Consider the following 23265-nt stretch of genomic DNA (forward strand, 5'->3'; position numbering starts at 1 on the left):
GGGACGCCTGCGTGGCTCAGCAGTTAAAGCACCTGCCTTCAGGTCAGGGTATGATCCTGGAGTCTTGGGATCGAGTCCCATGTCGGGCTCCCTGCATGGAGTCTGCTTCTCCCTCTGCCTATGTCTCTGTCTCTCTCTGTGTCTCTCATGAATAAATAAATAAAATCTTAAAAAAAAAGAAAACTGATACAAAATATCAGTTATTTGTATATGAGTTTCAACTTTTTGCCAATTAGATATGAGGATTTTATTTTCTTTTTCTCTCCTATGCAATAGTTAAATACACTTTTTTTTTAAATTACAAAAGAAGATTGTCATTAAATCTACATTTGATAGTTTTTTCTGAAATGGAAAGATATACCGAAATTGAGGAACATGTTGAATTAAAAACATTTTCATATATACCTTGAAAACAGAAAAAAACATTTCACATCTACCATGAACGCTACTCAACACATACATAATAAAGAGAAACTTTAGGAGCAATTGAGATACCAAGATGCAGTCAATTAAATTTAATGCAAAAAGAAGAAAGATTCTATGGCTATGTCAATTAGCATTTAACCAAATAAACAAAACCGGTAGAAGATATTTCTTAAGAGATTTATTGCAAGAATTGGCTTACATGATTGTGGTTATTGCAAGAATTGGCTTACATGATTGTGGGACTGGCTAGACAAATCGGAAATCCCAAAAGGCAGGCCGTTAAGTGGAGCAAGCTAGAATTCAGAGGCAGGTACTAGCTGAAGCTGCTGCCCATAGGTGGAATTTTTTCCTCCTGGGAGAAACCAGTTCTACTTTGAAGGCCTTTCAACTGCTTGAATTAGGCCCACCCAGTTTATCTAGGATACTGTCTCTTAGTTAATGTGGATTGATCATGGACTTCAGTCACATCTACAAAATACCTTCATAACAACACTTAAAGTTTGATGGATTAACTGGAGACTGGCCTACCCAAACTGACACAGCCAAAGACCATTACAATGGTGAAATCCAAATTTAAAATATAAAATCTTCCTATGATGCTATACTGTTAGTCCAAAAAACTCAGCCTGTGTTGACGTTAGTAAAATGACCAAGATAAGCTTGTGGCAGAGGGTGGGATGCACATTCTGACTTCAGTGTATTCAAATCCACATAATCACAGGGCACAATATTTATCTCTGGTTTTCACTGCATCTATTTTGAAGCTTCCCAAAGGGGAATAATAGTCAATTGATCGGAAAATTATGTAAACCAACTTCCTTTCTGTGTGAGTTTTCATTATTTATGATACTTGTCAAGGATGATGTCTTTTTAAAGAATTTGAAAACATTTACAGTTAGAACCAACTGTTAGCATAAAAGTATGCTAATAGCATTAGTAATAATGATTGGTGCCATTTTTGGCCACCTATATTAAAATACACTTTTTAAATTCACAATATTTTCTTCTCTTTCCAACTAAATAAACTATGTTGCCAGGAGTAACTTTGCAGGCATAGCTTGGATTCACAGCTTTGGCCTAATGCAGAAGTTCATAGTTTCCTACGCCACCCTGCTTCTATTATTCTCTGATAACAGAATGGAGTCCTTAGTGAGAAGAGCTTACTGAGCATGATACTGGATGATTACTACTCTCCATGCCCTAGGTAGTAAATAATCAGCAGCAAAACCTATACACAAGGTTGTGGATATTAACATAAAACCTGGATTGATTCGTTCTTGGTTTTAAGTCATTAATCATATTTGGCTACATCAGAAAAGACACTGGTAAGCTGACTGGGCCCCTGGCACCCTTGGACACACCATCTCTCATGGCATAGAACCTTCATGGAATTTGCTGATGGCAGAAATTTTAGGGACACTTAGACATTCAGTACTTCCCTTAAACTGCATAGATCCCAGAATCCTTTTTGGAAAGGCTTTCACCTGGTGCACAATGGGGGTTCAGTTATACACTGATTTGCCTAACATACCAGTGTTTATAGTATAGCTAAGGCTGGAGGTGAGCAGGTGGAGATGATGAAATTGAGAGCCCTGGAGTCCTTGTTCCAGCTTTGACACTCCTGCTGTGTCACCAGAGCTCTCTCAGCCTGACATAAGATGACAGTGTTTTAAGATGCCCATTAACCCGTGATTGGTATAGTAATTAGAATTGCTTAATCAACTGAGCTCTGTACTGAGAAAGAAACTGTACCAAAAACCCATGACTGTAGTTTGTTGTTATATATTTATGAAAATAGGTTTTAAATTGTGTAATTTATCTTACTGACCATCTGTGAGAGTGCCTCTTTTAGAGGTTGTCAAATACATTATACCCTGATGAGCAGATGACAAAACAGTTTTAGAGCAACTAGATGACTTGCTCAAATTCCCACGGCAATTGGGAGGTAGAGCTGCGATTCAAACGAGCTGACCGCTCCCGACTTTAGAGCTTCTTCCATTTCACTTCGAGTCAGTGGGATTTCACCATCTCAGAGAGAAGGCCTGGACAATGAGTTTGCAAGGTTTGGAAAAAGCAGCGATTGGGTAAGCAGAGGACAGATGAGTGGTCCTGGAAAGTATCTCAATTGAATGGGTGCATTTTTATTAGTAGAAAGAAGAATAATAGCATGTTAACATTTTAAAGAAAGCAATTTCTTTTCTTTTCTTTTTTTTTTTTTTTTAATTGTTCACCTGGGCTTTACCACTAAAAAAAAATAAAAATAAAAAAATAGCTGAGCTCATGGACAAAGGAACGCAGGCAGGTCAATGTGACAAGGCCAGGAATTGCCGCTTCCTGGTTATATGCGCCAGCAGTTTGTTCTCACTGTGGACTTAAATTTTGGAGGGGGCCTGAACTGGGTCTGCATACCCCAAACTTGCTCTGGTAAGCATTGCTGTCACTCCTGTCCCTCTGGACCTATGTTGGAAGAACTCTTCCTTTGTGGATGCTGGGGACTCTGTGGAAAACCGTCAGCAGCCGGGGAATTTCCTTCTGTTCTCATCTCTTCTTCCAGGATGCTCATCTGATGAGCAGGGTACTGCAAATGGCACAGAAGACACTTCTCTCTGGCAGGAAGAAAAATGGCATTTTCATGTATGACTTCCCCAAAGGTATTTACCATCTCAAAAATGATGATTAATTTAGATGACAAGATATCATAGTGTCCTGTTCATCTGTGTACAGGCTACTATTTTTAAGCAATGGGTTGTGTTTGATATCTTGAAGGTAAAAGGCTTCTCAGGAAAACAAATATGCAGTAAAAGCAGATGCTCAGTATGCATTGAAGGGAAGTGTAGCAGTGTAATCTGACCAAGATGCAATGACAGCCGAAAGACAAAAACAAAAGACATCAGCTGGGTCTTGATTTTCAGCCCCATCTTTCCCCCTTGAATTCATATGTTTCTAACCTGCTAGACATCAGGCTCCCTGAGGGCAGAGCACCGTGCTTGTTTATTTTGTTTATTGTTTACCCAGCACCTAGCGTATGGTGGCTCACAAAAGGTAGTGGTTCCCAAAAGTCTGGAAATGGACCTTTTGATAATAGGATGTTGGTGGCAAAAATCATAATGGATTTACTCAAACAAAACAGCTTCTAAGTGGAAAGACCTGAGACCAGCACCCCGGTCTTCAGCCTCCAAATCCAGTGACCAGCCCACTATGAGGACCTGTTTCCTTGACTGAGGGTTCTCATCTGGTGGTTCTCAGACCCTGCAGCCAGGCTGGTTTGGGTGATGCTTGTAGAATGGATAGGGCTTCTAAATTTTTATTTGCTAAACCTGGCAACCCTCAGAATAGTACACATATGTATATAATTTTTTGACCCTGTGATGTGCAAATCGCATCATGGAGCAGATCATCTGTTCCTCTTATTTGTAAGGTGATCTGTGACTACATCTTGTGGTCTTGACTAAATATGCTGGGGCTCAGTCTTCAAAGGAAGGAGGAGGACATGACTCATGGTGCAGCTGAGGAGCACAGGTACAGATGGGATGATAATAGCAAGAAAAGGTGTGTTTCTGTAACTGTTTTGCATGTCTTTTTGTTGGTAAATGAATGACGAGAGTGTATGGATAAGATGTATTCAATAACAACTCTATCAGGGAGATTTTGGTTGGGAAAAGTTTTCTATTGTTGGAATTAGACATCCATATGTTGAATGCCATTTGAACACTTGCAACAGAAATTCAGAGTTTAAATCACTTTTACCATAGTTTTGGCAGGACTGAGAACACATTTTTTTTTCAGCTGTTCTTCCTGATGGGAGCTATAAATAGTTTTGGGGAAGTATATAATTATCTCAAAGTAGAAGCTAAAGATAAAAAGCTGCTTAAGATTTTAAAGGAACATTTAATGGTTATTATTATGTAACATTTATTAAGTATGCGCACTGTGATCATTGTCTTTGCCAGGAAGAAACTTGGAATAAAGAGTCAACTTAAGATGTGACATGTATAAATAGACCAAAAGGTATATTAACATGGTGCCAGAACAAAGGGTTGATTCAATAAAAAAAGAATTTAGGAGAACAAAAAGGCAGCCAAATCAGGATAATATTGTATAGAAATGAAGAAAACTTATATTTAGTAACAAATCTTTAAAATTACCGGTAATTTAAAACAAAGATGGCTAGTCACATAAAAACAGGTAACATTATGATGCACACATGAGGTAGTACTGTGTCTTTGGTAGTTAGCTTAGACTTTTACAGATAAAAGGGGTCTACTTATTCTGTTCAATGATTTAAATACTAAATAAAGATTTAAGTACTAAATAAAGATCCACTGTTGGCTGAAGCAAGGTAAGTGTTAGAAATAACGACTCGGGGCGCCTGGCTAGGTTCAGTCTGTAGAGCATGTAACTCTTAATCTCAGGGTGGTGAGTTCAAGCCCCAGGTTGGGTATGGAGCCTACTTAAAAAAAAAAAAAAAAAAGTAATACTTCGGTCATTAGCTCCTGGTTAAGACTGTTGCTAGTGTTTAATGCCCACAGAAAGCTCACAGCCAAATAATCTTATTAATACAGCCATGATTTATTGATGCTGCTATATGATACAAATATTATATCTGTATAAACATATAGTCTCTGATTCTTATAATAACTCCAGGATGTAGATATTATCATTCTATTTTATAAGCCCTTTAAGGTTCTAAGTGGTTCATTGAATTTTAAGTGGCCACAGGACACATAAAGTAGAGATACAAGAATTTAAACTCACATTGCGTGGACATTGATATTCAGGTTTTATCCTGTTGCAGTACCATTTATCCATCCTCTTACCTCTGCTTTCTTGTTTTCTTCACCTTATTTTTCCTTAATTCATAAAGGATTTTCCTTTAGAATCTCATTGTCCTATTTAACCTAGCTTGGGCTTTGTGATTCATCCTGTTGCCTCGGCCTGCCCTCAGTTTGTCCTCAACACTCCTCCGGTCTTCTGGTCCTAAGCTTTGGTGATCTGTCTATGTTATTCATCACATATTCATCTTGGTGTATTCTAGGTTCAGCATCGCTAAGCCCTACCCAGTGGGAGGGCCTTTGCATATTTGCAAAGGTGGGCCCTGCAAAGAAAACATGAATATTCTCATTATGGTCTGAAGTCATGTGTTACTCATTTCCAAAGAAGCAGCATAGGAAATGAACCAAAGATCCTTATTAAGCATTATGGGTCCTTGTCCTTAGAGAACTTGTAAATATAGGGCAGAAATCCTGCCAGATGGGCATACATTTCCTAGAGGCCAGGGCAAACAAAAGACCTTTGAGATCTCAGTAATCCAAATGGTGGTAGTTTCTTTGTGTTGGGGTTCTTCCTGAGAAGAGGTTCAGACATGCGGACCACTAGAGACTGGCGAGATTTTCCAAGTGGGGGGATACTGAGGCTGGCAAAGTTCCTACAGAGACCTTTAACAGAAAGCTGGATGCCTCCTTCTCAGGAATGTTGAGATCATGGAGCACCTAGAGGCTTGGGTCACTGGTCATAAAGTCCTGATGTATCAGAAGCAGGGGACTTCATGGATATTTTCTCCCTTCTGCTTCCTGAGTGCTCATCTAGGAGCTTTCAACTGAATCCCAAAAGGGGCTAACAGTGGTATAGTGGAGTTTGAGGGTTAGGAATAACACTAGAGTGAAAACAGCAGGTTCTTTCTCTTCTGGAGAAGGATCAGTTACCCACAGTAACCTACTCAACAATTACTAGCTTACAGAAAAGTTCAAATATGAAGCGCGGATATGCTGAGGACTTGGAAGTAGAACATGAAACCATTATCAGTGTGTGGCAGGCACAGACCAAAGTTAAATAAAAGAAGTTGAGGGACACCTGGGTGGCTCAGTTGGTTAAGCATCTGCCTTTGGCTCAGGTCATGATCCTGGGGTCCTGGGATCGAGCCCCACGTCGGTCTCCCTGCTCAGCGGGGTGTCTGCTTCCCTTTCTCTTTCTGCCCCTCCTCTCACTCATGCTCCCCCTTCAAATAAATGAATAAAATAAAAAAAAAAAAGTTGAGAAGTGAACCAACCTTTGAAAAAAGGGGTTTGCATGAATGAAGCCAGTAGGTTGAGGCTTCAGCAAGCTAATGGGATGCAGAGCTGGTTGTGAGAGATGGGGCTGAAAGTGTCTGGATTTGCACAGTTCCTTTTTCCCTTTGGGTCTCCCTCTAAGGGCACCTGAGGAAAACAGACCTTTGCTGCCCTCACATCTCTGCCCTCAGCCTATACTGTATGCTCTCATTGTCTTCATGCTCAACAACCCAACCCACTCACAGGCCTCCTGGGTTGCTCCCTGTTATTTACTCTCTTGTGAATACCTTCCTCACTTGCCCCTGACTTTTGGGGATATTTTTCTAGCAGTTAGTTTTGCTTTCTTCTCACATTACAACTAGAATTCTCTAGCCATGCTTTCTCAGGTGACCCTGTAATCATCTCTCTTGGTCCAATACACTCTGGGTGTATTACTCTGGCCCCACAAATGTGACACAAACATCAATCTGTATATTCATTAATTTAGTGCTAGCTTTTATGACAACAGACTCCTCAAATTAGTGGCTTAACACAAGAATGGTTCATGCTTTTCATATAACAACCCAATTCAGATGTTCCTGACTGGCTCCAAGTAATCACCCAGGAAACCAGGATGATAAAAGCTCTACCATCTTCAGCATGTGGAATTCCATTGTGCCAACATCCATCAGACTAGGTTAATGAGGTATCATGCCTGGATGCCTGGGAGATTTTTATGGGCCTAGCCTGGAAGTGGTGTTATCATTTCTCCCCTAACCTACTATTGGATAGAATTCAGCCACATGGATACACCTTCCTGCAGTATGTGCCCAGTTGAAGAAGAAGAGTTTTAGTGAAGACACAGGGTTTTCTGGCACAGTAGAGCCAGAAGTGACCCCTTTGTTTCTGGCCAGAGTATCCTAAAGAGAGGAAACCACTTGAGATGTTGGGATTCTCTTACTATTTGATAGTGGCCCAGTAGAGTTACCCCATGTGCAGGCCCAGCTTTCTTTTTGATCCTTTTAGAAGACAGATTTGCCTTGGCACAGGCTAATGCTTGGTATTCTTATGTCATTGATGAACTTTGTGCCCCAGGCTGCAAAATTTATTGGGAGGCAGAATGAGTGACAATCACTGATATAGGTTGGTGCCTGAAGTTGCCTATATTTCAGATTCTTTTACCCCTAAAATACCATATTTCACATGTGTGTATCTATGTAATAAGTCCACTTAGCTTATTGAAAGTACAAAGCCCCACCAAGATCTACTGAGTTAGAAATTTTTTTTTATTTTTTTTATAACCATGCCCGACTGGCTTGTTTTATTGGAGAAGGGCATGTGGAGTTAACAATGTGAGGACAGTTGGGATCTGAGGTTGGGGAAGAACAGCACCCCCTCCCCATACATGCCCACTGCCCCAAATAAAAAATAACCAACTATGGGAGAGCAGCTGAGATAGGACTGAGATTGGGGAAGGGAACAGGGAACCTGAGGGAGGGGGGCGACGGAAGAGACCATGTATGTGCTAGGAGGGCCCAGATGCAGCAGCGGTACGAGTAACATGAGTATGAGTTTCTGTGTCTTCCACATAGGTCTATATAAATATATAGAGAGAAATTGTTCACTTTTCCCTGCTCTCTGCTCCACACTGCTTGCCATGGTCCCAGCTCCTCTTTCCACATGAGGGCGAAGGGTAGGGGATGATGAGCAAGTCATCACCAAATTGCAGTCAGACCCACATCCATCAGCTTCTGGATTTTCTGTGCTATTACAGGGTTCTTTAAGTGTTCGCCGCGTGCCTAAGAGTCTTTTTGCATCTGCTCCAGGATAAGCCGCATGGCCGGGTCACTCATTATCTGCTGCACCTCAGGGTCAGCCATGGCCCATCACTTCACAACTTCAAGGCCCGGTTGCACTGGGCCATCATTCAGCGCTGGTAACCATCTGCCGCCTCCTTATCGTTGGAGTCCAGATCTAACGCCTTCTGGGAGACATCCATGGCTTTCGTGTAGTCCTTCATCGCCTCCAGGGCAGCTGCTTTCCGGGTGTACCCCTTGATGAAGGCCAGCTCTAGCTGGATACATTCCTCACAGTCCTTGAGCGCCAGCTGAAACTCCAGGAGTTTGGTGTAGCAGGCAACTCAGTTGCTGTACAATTTGGCATCTTTTGGATTCTGTTTTTTGTTTTGTTTTTTTTTGGATTCTGTTTGATGGCTTCTGTATAATGCTTCACGGCCTGGGGATAGTCCCCTTTCGGAAAATATTTGTTGCCTTTGTTCTTCTCCTCCAAGGCCAGATCTGGGTTTATGTAAGCTGGCTGCTCTTGCTCCTTCAGAATTTTCTCTGCCTGTTGGCATTTCTTGAGCACATCTGGGGTCCGGTGCTCTGCCAAAGACTTGTTATAGAAATGGATGGCATCCTTGTACTTTTCTTCCTTGAAGTAGGAGTTGCCAATTCGAGCATAAGCTTTGGCAATCTGTAGATAGCCTTCTTGGTTTTCTTGCCCCACTTCGATGGCCTTCTCACAAAGCTGGCATTTACTGTAGTCACCCTTCTCGAAGTACACGGCTGCTTGATTGGTCATGTAAGTCATGTTGGTGGGGTCCAGGTCCTTGGCTCTGTCATAGTGCTTCAAGGCTGTGTCAAAGTCTTTCTTCTTGTAGGCTTCACTTCTCAGCTCTTTCTCTTTCAGCACCTGCTTCTTACTCTCTGGAAGATCTTCTTCCATTAGCTCTGACTTGGTGTCCTTTTTGGGAGGAGGTGATGGGGGGGGGGTGTGTGTTCCAACTTCCTCCACCTCATCCATACTGCCCAGATCCACACCCAGCAGGACGCTGAGAGTAGTCATGATCTGGGGATCTTGCAGTTTCGTGGCCAAGTCAGATGGCTTGTTTCCCAGTTGCTCTATCAGCTCCTGGTAGGTAGGATCAGCAAGCAGCGTCCTTGTCCTAGGATCATTCTCCAATTTCTGGTACAGATTGGACATGTTGAAAGGGTTCATGAATTTCCATCCTGCCAACTGGACCTCCAATCCTGTAAGCCCTCTTTGAGCTGAGGATTATTTGCTTCATGTTTTAAACCCTTTTTGTAGGTTCACTTGGCTTCTTCAAATTGGTTTAAGAACTCAAGGGCTGCAGCCTTCCTCCAATAGCCCTTGCCCCAGTTGGGCTTTAAGTCCATGGTTTTGTAGCCATCCTCATAAGCCTTCCGGTAGTCCCCTTTCTTGGCGTAGGCTGCGGAGTGATTGCTGTAGAGCACATGGTTCTGGGGATCTGACTTAATGGCCTCAGAGTAGCACAGCAGCGTGTCATTGATGTTGCCCGCACTCAGGGCCTTATCACCCTTCTCTTTCAGCTCATTTACCTGCTCCATAGCCCAGCCCGGAACCCCGTTGAATTGATTCCATCAGCTCCACGTTCCCAACCGCACACACCGCCCAGAAGGTTTAATAAACAGTTTGATCCCTGTTTAGGAGATTCTCCTTTGTCCTTTGCTTACCCCAGCTACATCTCAGTTGGATATGGGGAGAATGACCTAACAGTATCATCTTGGAGCAGTCAGGTTAGTAATGTTTTGGGGTCCTGGGAGTTGATTTAGAGATCAAAGCAACTTCCTTAACAATTTATGAAGCTTTCCACCTTCCACTCCCCTTTTTATTCCCTGAGTTCCATGGGCTGGGAACCCAGAGCCAGATTATCATATGAAAACATAGTTTTTGAATTGTGGGCATGAGAATTTCAATCTCTTAGCAGCTGGCCTTGCCTTAGTCTCAGATATGGGCTCTTGACTCTCAACTAAATGGCTTCCATTTTGCTCTCTGCCTAGGGATAAAATTAAGCCATAGCTGTGGTGAGAGTCACCAGTAATTTGCCTTTTGCTTGCAGGCTCCATCCCAGCTTTTTTTGCAATTAGGTTAGTTATTCTCTGTCAGTCTAGAGTGCATAACAGCAGATATTTGAGGGGGAAAAGATCCCAATTTCGATCTCCTGGCACAACTTCCCTTGCCTTTCCTGGCGTGAATCTTAGCTGACAGGAAAGCAGTCCATTTTTCCAACCGTTTTCCAAATGGTTTCATTTCATTGGACTTTTAGCCATCTTGGATTGCAGGCCTCAAGCGGAAATGGTCTTCATTAGCATATCCATACTTTTCATTCCTCTCCGCTTTCACTTGGACTAGTTTTAGGCTAAGTAAATCTTTTCTTTGTAGGCTCTTCCAGAAAGCCACCATAAATAATACTCTCTGAACTCCTGACTCTTTTCCTGTCAAGTCTTTTACTGGGGAAGCCGCAAGAGGTGCATGGTCTCAGTCCCCAGGTACAAATAGAAGACAAAATATTACTTAGTTACTTTTTCCCCTATCTTTGTCTATTCCATCTTGTTTATCCATTACCTATACTATGCCACTTGCAGTTTCGTTTCTTTTCTTTCTTTCTTTCTTTCTTTCTTTCTTTCTTTCTTTCTTTCTTTCTCCTTCCTTCCTTCCTTCCTTCCTTCCTTCCTTCCTTCCTTCCTTCTTTCTTTCTCTTTTTCTTTCTCCTTTGAATTCAGTGAGAACTTTTTCCACTGCAAGTGACAGAAAACCAAACAATCTGGTTTGGATTCAGGGAACATGCTCTACACTGTGGCCCCAAGTAAGTGGGCTAAAAGTAGAGGAAGAAGTACATGCTTCTCTAGAGAGAAATTGGGGTACAATGACCAAAATGATGGTCTATGAATATCAGGATGTCAAAAAACAACAAATTTCCCTTACACTTGGTTTCTCAGCTGAGCTGCCGAATGCTACTGGAGACTATCACACAACCCTGAAGATTGGTGACATGTCAAGATTATGTTCTCCAGTTTTATTTTGACTTCAGCATTACTTAGCAAACTTTTCTCATTGCCCTGGTCATCTCTTTTATAGGTTTCAAAATGATTATTCATAAGCCTCACCATTATTCTTTAGACACAACTACCCATTCACCTTCAGCAGACAACCTTGACTTTTACTTTGTGTGGAAAGTTGTAGAAAAAACCCTCTTGTTTCTACCTATGCAAACTTGTCTATATTGAAAGTACTTGGACTCCTTTCCTGCTCATGTGTCTTGCGCTCCAGGCTTCTCCTTTATAGGAAGCCCTCAACTATCATTGCTCTCTCTCTCTCTCTCTCTCCCATGCTTTTTCCCATGGAGTCTTCTCTCCACATGCTTTTCTCTCACAGGCAGAATTGGGTTTAACATAAAGCTAATGAAGCTTAAATAAACTTCAGGGCTTCACACTTGCCTGAACCCCTTTCAAGGCTTTGGGTGGAAATTTAGCAATGTGTTCTCATGGTCATATGTATTTGTGCAATGTACAAATGTAAGATATATTAACAGTAATATTTATGCATATGGTTTCTCATTCACTCCAAGGCCATTGTCTCTACTTTGATTTTCCTTCTGTCATATTTCCTTTGTGTTTGGGGAATTTTGTAGGCGTTTTGGGATCCAGATTGAATTGGGGACATACTAATTCTGGTTTAGTGGGATGCATATACAGAGAAGTTATTACTAGCAAATCTAGAGTAGGAATGGCTTCCAGGAATACTCCCACTCCCCACTGTGCTGACTCATGCCACACTGACATGAAGGTGCTGTATGAATGCATCTTTCAATGCTTGGCACCAGAAGTACGAGGATAATGGAGAAGAAATGATGTTTGAAATGTTTGGAGCCAGAAACTAATTGGTGCAAAATTCTTCCAATCTTCATATATGTAAAATTAGAAGTGGATAATTAAATTTTCATTGAAGCCTAGTAAAACAGATGTTCTCTTCCTGTTAGGAACATATTCAGTAATGCAGTAAAAAATCTAGCTTACATGTATGTTTCTTTTGAGATGGGAATATATGAAATGGAATTTATCAGAATTCCTGTGTTTTCAAGGTGAAAACCTTTAGCGGTGTTACAGATGACAAGTATCTATACTGAAGTCTCATTTTATACATTTTGACCATTAATATATTTTTAAAAGATTTTATTTATTTATTCATGAGAGACATAGAGAGAAAGGCAGAGATATAGGCAGAGGGAGAAGGAGGCTCCCTGCACACAGCCTTGATGTGGGACTCAATCCCAGAACCCTGGGGATCATGACCTGAGCCAAAGGCAGATGTTTAACCACTGAGCCACTCAGGCATCCCCTGACCATTAATATTAAAAAATATTTTTTCTTATTGAGCAATAACATTAGAATAATGGTAAGTTATCTTCTTGTTATCAATGATAAATCCTTTGTTATCTGTTCCCAAAGCATAGCACTATATACTCCATAATGCTTCTCATAGTCGTAATTGCTTCTTTGTTGCTTGCCTTTTCAACAGTGTAAACTCCACTAGGTAAGAACTGTGTTGCCATTGTTCATGTTTGACCATAATCATCACTTCTTTGTTCTCTTTGCTAATGGAATCCTGTCTTCTCTCCAACTCAGTTCATGTTCCTCACTAGACTGTCCTCATGCCCTGCTCCAAGACTATCCCTGATTGATCTAATATCCATTTTCTTTGTCCATGAATTTTTTAAGATTGAGAATGTGGTGCGATTTGGGCCAATGAGGCACAAGGAGAGATTTGACAGAAGCATTTACTTCATTTCCTAGGGAAGCAATTCTCGACATGTGATACTTAGAAATAAGTCCTAGCCTTCCTATCAGACTATGGGTGGAGTCATTATATAGATAAAGGAAAAACCAAGAGAATCTTAGGAGTCCATGGATCATGTCACTCTTGAAAGCCGTATCACTGCTGGACCTCTGGTTATGTAGGCCAATAAAGTGTTCTTATTTAAGGCAGTTTGAGTTGGGTTTTCTAGTATTGGTAGCCCAGTGCACCATATCTAAGCAATGTGATACTCTCTAGCACTCAGCAAAGGCTTATTGAATTGAATAGAAAATTCTTTCATATATATGATACATGTATCTTCCTTGGTATATAGTCTTTTTTTTTTCTTACCTTATTTGTTTTGTTTAATTTTAAGATAACAAACATTCATTTTTGATAGTCAAAGCAATATAGAACTATGAAAGAAAACTTTTATTCTCTACTTTCTTCTTATTTACACTTTCCTGAGGTAACCAGTGTTAACCATTGACTGTGTACTTATGTATTTTCCTACATGCTTATAGAAACTTATAGCCTTCTATTATGTTTAGTTTTGTTTGGTTGTTTATTCATTTTACAAAGATGAATTCATACTGTATGCATTATTTTATAGTACTTTTTTAATAAAATTGATAGATCATAGCTGCTTTCATAGGCCAATCTACATAGATATGACTCATTCTTGTTAATAACTACACACAGTGGCGGTATCTTGGTATATCTTTGCCCTGCTTAAATGTTTCTCATAGAGTTTTATTCAAATTCTTTTCTGTAACTATATGTCTGCGCCTTTAACTGTTTCCTCATTGACTATTCCACCTTTGTTATGTCTCCAAATTTGGAGCATTAGAAGAAAACAGTGGTTGATGGAGTGGCTTAGACAATGTGAAGGGTTACATAAACTTTGCTAGTGTTATGGCATCTACTATAGTTTTACCATTTTGAAATTTAAGATTTATTTTTCTTTTCTTAAAAAAAGCAGGTTGTCCTTTCTTATGCTTATTATAATAACTAGAAATGTTTTCCCTGTGTCATTTGCAAGAAACCACACCTAGGGGAGCAGCCCTAGGGAGGCATTACAGCTGCAAGTAATAAAGTAATGGTTTCATAAGGGTTCCAGAAATTCGATGAAATCCAGAAAGATCTAAAATATTAACCCTAACCCAGCAAATAAAGACTTGTATTCTCCCTTTGAAATGAAGATTTATCCCTTAGGTTGGTTGGTTTGCTTGTTTAACAGTAGTGGGAGATATAGACTATTTTCAAAGGCTCTATTAAATATTAACTCTGGTTGATTGAAGATAGTTTAATTCCATGCTAGTAGATATGCTATAGTTGAAAGTGTGAATAATAAATGACTTTATAATGATCAGTTCTCCTCACCTCCCTTCAAAGATATGCAAGAGTAGGAAACAGTGATTTTAAACTGAGGTTAAAATGAAAATTACTTGTACTCAAGGTGACACACAATCAAGACTTTTACTGATTTCCCTAAGGAACAATTTATTCTTGGCAACAGCAAAACCTAATTTCAGAGAGACGAAGAAAGAGGCAGAGGGTGGGAGAGGTGAGATGATATGAACCCAATTGGACAGTATAATAAGGGCAAGACACAGACAGTCACAATATTTCCAAGTTTTTATCAGCTGAGTAACACCAGAGAGAACCAAACAGAATACCCTGTGGTAAATTAACCTATAAGCCAGATAGATAAAGGCAGCTGTGGTTTTTGTGTAAGTTCAAAGCACAGATGAAAATTAGCTCCTCTGGGTATAGTCATTTTAAACTTCGGCAACACTGGCAATTTTTTGAGGTTAGAAATATTGCAGAAGTCTAAAGCATGATTTTTCCTGAGATAACCAGACTCAGCTTGTCTAAGTAGAAAATGATTCAAGGCTTAGGGTGAGTAAACCCTGAGTTGTTCATGAAATCATTGAAAAGGAAAAAGAAATAAAAGTGAACGAATAGATGCGTAAAGTAAGACAAAGAAGAGTTTTTACTTTTATTCTTAGGATAGATACAAATATATTTGGGTTTTCTTAGTTTTGATTTTTCATCACAATGAGCTAAGGCTTTATTTTTGTGAAATACACTTTTTCCTGAGTGGGAGATGCTGGTAGCTTTCCATGGGTCGAGTGGTATAGAGAGAAGCTTGAGAACACAGGGAAATTCTCTCAATTGTACTAATAGTCCTGTATTCATAATTCACTGAAAATTAAGGGAAATGAGATACTAAGCATGCACTCTAGAGCACATTTGGATTCTTTCTGATGTAATCACATGTTTTCTGTTCTGTGGCAAGTAATACCTAAAAGTGATGTTCTATGTAATTTTAATTTGCTCTTTGGGTGATTTTATTGTAGTGTACAGGGGTCAATATATTTCTTGGAAGATTATATTTTGAACACTAATTTCTATTTTAATTTAAAGTTCCATGTCTGTTAGATTCAAAGCAGTGATCAGCAGAAAGCCCATTAATAATGTAAACTTGGTCCAACCAGGTAGCAATTAGCATGCCAGACAATTGCTAAGGCTGAAAAGAATTCTGATGGCTCTTGACCCTTCTTTTATCCAGAGTTACAAATTGTCACAAGTGAGAAGAATTTAGTGAAATTCTGGTGCAGATGAAGTAATCTTCCTTCACGTATGTAATTTGAGTCGTAATTTAGATTCAGTAGAGTTCCAATCAGGGTCACCAGGTAAGCAAAAGTCAGTCTCAGTGGGAAGAAAACTATTCCTGGCACTGAGACCGTAAACCACTTTCAGGTTTCTTTCACAGGTAGGAGACTTTCATGTTGAAAGGCATCCCTAATAGCACCTTAACAAAAACCACAGTTTTCTAGAATTTCTAATGCCCTCTCACTATAGGTGGAGAGTGTCACTTAAGATTAAATTTCAGGAAGAGCGGTTCCACAGTAGGGAGAATAGTAAGCAGGACAGACATATTACCTCTGTCAATCTGGTTTATTCTGGAGCAAGATCTCACTGAGCAAAATGAGGGGAATTAGGAGTGCTGACACATTAAGAAGTCCTCCTTAAGGAGTGCTTCTCTCTGCAGAGTTTCTGAACATTGTGAATTTGAGGTAATGTTCCCAGACACGTAGCTGGATTGTGGCATTTGTGTTTCATTAAATGGGTAGCTAGGGAGACATGACTGTGGCTAATGCTGGGTGTTGTGACAGCATCTGGTGATACTGCCCAGCTACTTGGACACTGGCCTAATAGCTTATCATTATCTCTAAGACACAGCTTAAGATTCCAAATAAATGGAGTGATACCAACAGTACTCATACGCAGCTCTTACCTCTGTTATTGAAGCCAGTTGCCTTTCTGTCTCTACTTCCTGGACCCTGTAAGTTTCTTGAGGACAAGGAATGTAGAGCTCAGACATGGGGCACCCCAGTTCTGGACAGGGACTGTGGGGACTTGATCCTTGATGAAGCAGTATTCCCTGGGGAAATTTATTTAAACTTTTGAAGCCTCAAATTCTCGTTTGTAAATTAGTATGATAATAATATCAATTTCAGAGAGTTGTGAAGATAAAAACATAATTAAGATAAAGTGTTATATGTGATTGCTTTTCTTATTTTTTATTTTTATGGCAAGAGTATTGTGGTATAATGGATATTACACTATCTTCAAACTCAGATAGGTCCGTGGCTGGATTTGTGTGTTCTTGGACAGTTTATTCAATATTCCTATAACTCAGTGTCCTCTTCTTTAAAATGGGAACAACCCTACTATCTAGGGTGTGTGAAGTTTAAAAAACAATATGATCAAAATATTTGAATAGAAAAAAAGACTCCATAAAGCAAAGCCAAAAGACAATTGACAGACTAGGGAAAAATATTTGCCATCATATCACAGACATAGGTGTTACTTCTTTAATATATAAAGAACCCCTAAAATTGTGAAGACCAGCAACCCCATAGAAAAATGATTAAAAGGCAGGAGAATATAGATTACAAAAAAAGAAGAGAAATGCTGGTAAGCATATGAAAAGATGCTCAACTCCACTCATAGTATGAGAAACAAAGATCAAACACATTGAGGTATCATTTCTCACTTATCAGATTGGCAGAAATCTAAAGGTTTGACAACACACATTCAGTAAGTCATGAACTGCTGCCAGTGGCAAATGTAGCAAAATGCCACAAAACCTGTGGAATATTATCTAACACCCACTACTAAAATTATAGATGCATTTTACCCTTTGTTCCAGAAATCTCACTTATTGGACTCTATTCTTACAGTTACCTATGCACAATTATAAAATGGCTTATGTACAACTTACTTATTAGAGTATAGTCTTCAATAGCAAAAGACCAGAAACTTCAGAAGTGCCCATCAATGGGGACCTGGTTCACTACAAAGTAGAGTACTTTACAGTTGTGAGACATCCATAATGTGGTGGTGTGAGAAGATGTCCAGGAAATATTATTGTTAACTGAAGATGTAATTTATATTTGAATGAAGACATTTTAGAATGGTGATCAAGAAACTAATAAAAACACCTACTTATAATGGGTGAGGGGACATGGTGGACAGTAATGGGGATGGGACTAAGATTTATCAAAGTATAAAATTTTTTAAATTTAACTTTCATATATTTTATTTTTTGGAGTAGTTTCAGATTTACAGCAAAATGGAATGGAAAGTACATTCATGTGCCCTATATTTCTGTCTGTACACACACACAGCTTCCTGCATTATCAGCATCCTCCACCAGAGTGGTATATTTGTTGCAGTTGATGAACCCACATTGACACGTCATTATCACCCAAAGTCCATCATTTACATAGTGGTTGATGTTCATGTTGTGCATCCTTGGTTTGGACAAGTTTATAATGACATGTGTCCACCATTTTATTAGAGTACTTTCATTGTCCTAAATTGCTTCTGTGTTCTATTTATTCATTCCTTCCTCCCCTCCTCACCCCTGGCAGCCAATGATCTTTTTTACTGTCTCAATAATTTTACCTTTTCCAGAATCCCATATAGTCAGAATTACATAGTATATATAATTGGCTTCTTTCACTTAATAATATGCACTTAAGTTTCCTTTGTCTCTTTATAGCTTGATAGCTCATTTCCTTTTAGTAGTGAATAATATTCCATTGCCTGAATGTACATAGTTTATCTATTCAGCTACTGAAGGCCACCTTGGTTGCTTTGACAATGATGAATAAAGCTTCTACAAATATCCATGTGCAGATTTTTATGTGGACATAGGTTTTTGGTTTCTAAAAAGTGAGATTGCTGAATCATGTGGTAAGAGTATGTTTAGTTTTGTAAGGAACCACCAAACTATTTTTCAGAGTGGCTGTACCATTTTGTATTTTCACTGACATTGAATGAGAGTTTCTACTGCTTCATATCCTTGACAGTACTTGATGTCAATATTATGGATTTTGGCCATTCTAAAGGGTATGTTGTATCTTGTTTTAATTTGCATTTCCCTGATGATACATGACATGGAGCATCTTTTCCTTGACTATTTAAAATCTATATATCTTCTTTGGTGAGGCCTGTTTTGTTAAGGTCTTTGGCCCATTTTTAAATTGGGTTGTTTATTTTCTTATTGTTGAATTTTTTTTATTGTTGAATTTTAAGAGTTCTCTGTATATTTTGGATAGCAATTCTTGATTAGATATGCCTTGTGCAAATATTTCCTCCCAGTCTGTGGCTTGTCTTGATATTTTCTTGATAGTGTTTTTTACAGCAGAACATTTTTAATTTTAATGAAGTCACCTTTCACATTCACCTTTCTTTCGTAGATTGTGCCTTTGGTCTTGTATCTAAAAAGTTTATTTTAATTCCAGTTAGTTAACATACAGTCCTATATTAGTTTCAGTTGTACAATATGGCAATATTTGTTATCAAGTTGAGGAAATTCCCTTCTATATACCCAGATTATTGTGAGTTTTATTTGTTTGTTTTATCATGAATAGGTTTTAGGTTTTGTTACTTCAAAAAAATATTATATGGGGGTGCCTGGGTGGTGCATCCAACTCTTGGTTTTGGTACACGTCATGATCTCAGGGTCATGAGATCGAGCGTCACTTCGGGATCCATTTTCAGCATGGAATTTGCTTGAAACACTCTCCTTCTCCCTGTCCCTCACCCCCACTTTTGCTCTCTCAAATAAATAAATCTTTTAAAAATATTGTTTTGATTTTTGAACCTTATAAAATATTATATATTCACAAAACATCATATATGAATATTACCTGTAGAGTAGTAAGTCTTTTACTGTGTATGTTTATTTCTCCTCTTCAGGGCCCAAGAAAATTTGGCATAAAATAAATATTCTGGAAAAGCATGAAGTACCACAAATCTTCCTTTGCTTAGATTGTACTTATAATCAACCCAAGTTCGGAACAATTAAATTAGGATTTATGTGAATTAAACTTAAAAAAAATTAAACTCTTCTTTTTAAAAATGAAAGTATGTTTTCATCCCTCTCCCAGAACATGTTCCCAGGTTGCTTGCTTGTTCCCTAGTATTTGAAGTTTTAAGGGGTTGAATATTTACTTAATTACACATTAAGCTCCTAACTCCTTGTTAGTCCCTGATATTGTGTGAAAAGTGTAACAGACCTGGACATTAAGAGTTTCTTTTTCTTTTTCCTTTTCCTTTTTTCTTAAAAGTTTATTTATTTATTTTAGTCATCTCTACACCCAATGTGGGGCTCAAACTCACAACCCCAAGATGAAGAGTTGCATTCCATTCTGACTAAGCCAGGCAGGCACCCTGGACATTAAGAGTTTCTGATCTAGAATCTGCCACCAAGGAGCTATGATTCTCTTACCGAGTAGTCCGTAGGTGAAGTAATTCAATATTGTTTCACTCAACAAATATTTATTGAGTGACTCTATGTTCCAGGCCCTGTTATATAGCAAGAAAAAAGAAAAGAACTTGGCAAAAACTATTGCCCTTAATTGTTTATACTCTTGCTGGGACATACTTCTTGCTGCTCTGTGGTCCACAGTCAAGGAAGCCCTCATGTTGAAGCCTTACGTGAACAATGGAACTCAGTACACATATGACACCACTGGAAGTGTAAATAGTTTACTACAAACTATTGGTCAGTTCCAAGTAGGTGACAGGGTGAGTATGTAGGGGACACTGTGTTCCTAAGGTAACCACTTTGCTCCCTGTTCCTTTATGAAGGATGAATCTTACTACCTCAGCTTTCCCAGAGGGGCCACAGGACTGCTCCCTCCTCCTTAACTCATCGTTTTCTCTCTCTTGATCTTTATCCTCATTCCTTGTGTCTTCAGTTCTCCATTTTCCCAGGATTTATGTTTCTCCACAGATATGATAAAATTTCAGGTATTTCTAATCCTTTATAATTTCTTTGTACAAATCCAAACATGTTCTGAAAAAAACCAATGAATTTTTTTCTCCTCCAGGGTCTTATAGCTTTCCAGAGAGGAGAATCAAGTTAAAATCTGGTGGAGGGAAGAGTGGAAACAGTGTGAGGGTGGAGTTAGAATCATCTCCTCAGGCATAGCTAGGATCCCAAAGTATTTGGAATCAAATATTACTAGCATCTCCGGTTTGAGGTCTTTCTTAGGAGAAACTTTGGGTTGCTCAGGAGATTTATTTGGCTTCTATCATAACAAAAATTTGACATTACTTCTTGAAAAGGAATAACCTTGGGTATTCTTAAACTTGGACTTTCCTTGTCTTGGGTAACACTACAATTGATATTAACTGCTTTAAAGAATACCATGTCTAGCTCTTTTAGTAATTTTTTTTTCTCTTTTAGTAATTTCTAAGTTTTTTTTTTTCTTCAGTAGAGACCAGAGGATGGAGGGATACTAAGTGAATGTTTGGGGAGTGAGTGTATGTGGATGGGAAGGCTGATTTTTGATATGCCCCAATGTCAAAGCTGGAGAGTTGGGTTGGAAATGACATTTGATACTTGCTATCCCAGCTCCCTAGAGTCTACAAGAGAGTTTTAAGCATTTTTATCAAAACAGACAGGATAAAAAAAACAAATTGACCATAAACAATAACAAACAAGTAATTTGATATTGGGAGTTGCTGATTTCCTTTGGAAGGATTAGATGAGTGCAACCTTTCTGAACTGTGTGTAGGAAATTTTCCTTGTGGTCACAGGCTTAGCAAGTTCTTAGAATATATTTTTCAGAAATAGTAGTACCCGATAAAGATTAATGGTTATAATGGGAGAGGACAGGGAGAAGGTAACCTTAAATCAGCAATAGAGAAGTACTGACGGAAATTAATTTTTTAAGATGTTAAAGCCTACTCATGAAAATTCCTCTGTGTCTTTTAAGAAAGGCAATGGTTTTTGAAAGATAATGTTTTGTAATTAGGGTGGAAGTCCGAAGTTTAATACAATTATGTTCAGTGTTTTTGAAGTGCTTTGTAAATCCAATGCAGCATCCCTTGACAGTAAGCATTTTAGGCTTTCTTTAAAGAGGATTTTCTAACCTAAGAGTGATGTGACCATCACAACTTCAAAGACCCTTAAATACATAGAAATCAATACTAATTATCCTAAACACTTGGTCACAAATTTAATATTTGTTTGTTTCAAAAGGTCAGTAACTTAACACATTTGTGCTCAGATGTCATTTGATTACTGTCAAAAAAGTGCCCATTAGGAGTGTTTTCCTTGATTACTGAAGCATAACAGAAAGGATAAACTTTCTTAATAGAAAGTATTTTTTGAAAGAATGAATGACACAGTGATCTTTGCTTTTAAGTGATAACTTCTGCTGACATATTCAAAGTATCTTTTAATGGAGATACATACCTTATTATATATACAGAACAAAAATTTTTCTGTAAACATGATTTAATTTACATTAACTCAAGTTGAAAAGTGGAAATAAAAGGCGTGAACTAAATATAGTTGTGCTTCTGTGTGTTTTTTAAAAATAAGATTGTAAAAAAAAAAATAAATAAAAATAAAAATAAAATTGTAACAATGTGCATTTATGTATTCCCAATGGCTTTTAAATAATAGTTTGGCGATGGCCAAAGATCAATAGAGATAGAGCAAAGCACCACCCTTTGGTGTTATCTCACCTCAGAAATAGAGGTGCATTTTATTCTTTGATCTGTTTTTTTTTGGGGGGGGAGGGAGGACAAAATAGCCATATTCTTAAGAAGGCCAGAAGAAAGGTGTGAACACTTCCATGGATAATTTGATTGATTTACCTAAGGGTAAGGAGTGGGCCACAAAAATAAATAATTTTAATGATAATGCATTATTAAGGTAATATGCCACACATGTGTGTATTCTGCAGATCTGGCATAGTGTGAGGAAAGTAAAGAAGGCTCTCCTTTTTACGTTGTGGGCTTTTTACCTCACATTAAATTTTGTATGCAATTGTGTTTGGATGAGGAAATCTGTAAGCTTTGTGTCTTGGAGTAGATTAGAAAGAGGCCAAATAACTAGTTAGGTAACCTGGACACAAAGTTACTGAAGGAAGCATGCTGTTATCCCTGCTTTCTACAGGCTTCATAGAATTCTGTGTGCAGATGCCTTATCTCTCCATTAAAGTACCCATGGCACATGGGAAAAGGGGTTGTGGTAGATCAAATGATTATATTTGCTGTTATTTTCCTTTTATTCCTAGTTTGTTGAATGCCTTATCATGAAAAGATATTGAATTTTGTTGACTGCTATTTCTGTATCAATTGAGATGATAATTTTTTTCTTCCTTCATTCTGTTAATGTGATGTTATTACATTGACTGATTTTTTTTGTATGTTGAACCATCCTTGCATTCCAGAAATAAATCTTGCTTGGTCATGGGATATGATCCTTTTAGTATGCTGCTGGTTCAGTTTGCTAGTATTTTGTCAAGTATTTTTCAATCAGTGTTCATGAGAGGTATTTTTCTCCATTTTATTGTTGTCTCTTTGGGGCTTTGCCATCAGGATAGTTCAGGCTTCATAGAATGAGTTAGGAAGTAGTCCCTCCTCTTCATTCTTTTGGAAAAATTTGAGAAGGATTGGTATTAGTTCTTTATATGTTTGCTAGAATTCGCCAGTGAAGCTATCAGGTTTTTTATTAGAAATCCATTCTCCTAACTAGTTACAGGTCTATTCAGATTCTCTCTCCTCATAATTTGTGTTTCTAGGAATTTGTCCATTTCATGTAGGTGACCTAACTTATTGGCATACAGTTTTTCATTTCACCAGACAGAATATA

At 38.6% G+C, this 23265-nt stretch overlaps 1 long non-coding RNA gene and 1 pseudogene across 1 annotated transcript in view; both read right to left on the reverse strand.

Moving 5' to 3' along the window:
- Positions 1-5052: 5052 nt before the first annotated feature.
- Positions 5053-23265, reverse strand: part of LOC144316774 (uncharacterized) — a 66137-nt gene continuing 47924 nt past the window's right edge. The window contains exons 3-4 of the long non-coding RNA XR_013382624.1: positions 16375-16521; positions 5053-5521 (exon numbers count right to left, since the gene is read on the reverse strand). This is a non-coding gene — a long non-coding RNA (uncharacterized LOC144316774). The remainder of the gene's footprint in view (positions 5522-16374; positions 16522-23265) is intronic.
- Positions 8153-9900, reverse strand: LOC144316772 (stress-induced-phosphoprotein 1 pseudogene; annotated as a pseudogene).

This window comes from Canis aureus, chromosome 7, assembly GCF_053574225.1.
Source record: "Canis aureus isolate CA01 chromosome 7, VMU_Caureus_v.1.0, whole genome shotgun sequence".
NCBI classification, from domain to species: domain Eukaryota; kingdom Metazoa; phylum Chordata; class Mammalia; order Carnivora; family Canidae; genus Canis; species Canis aureus.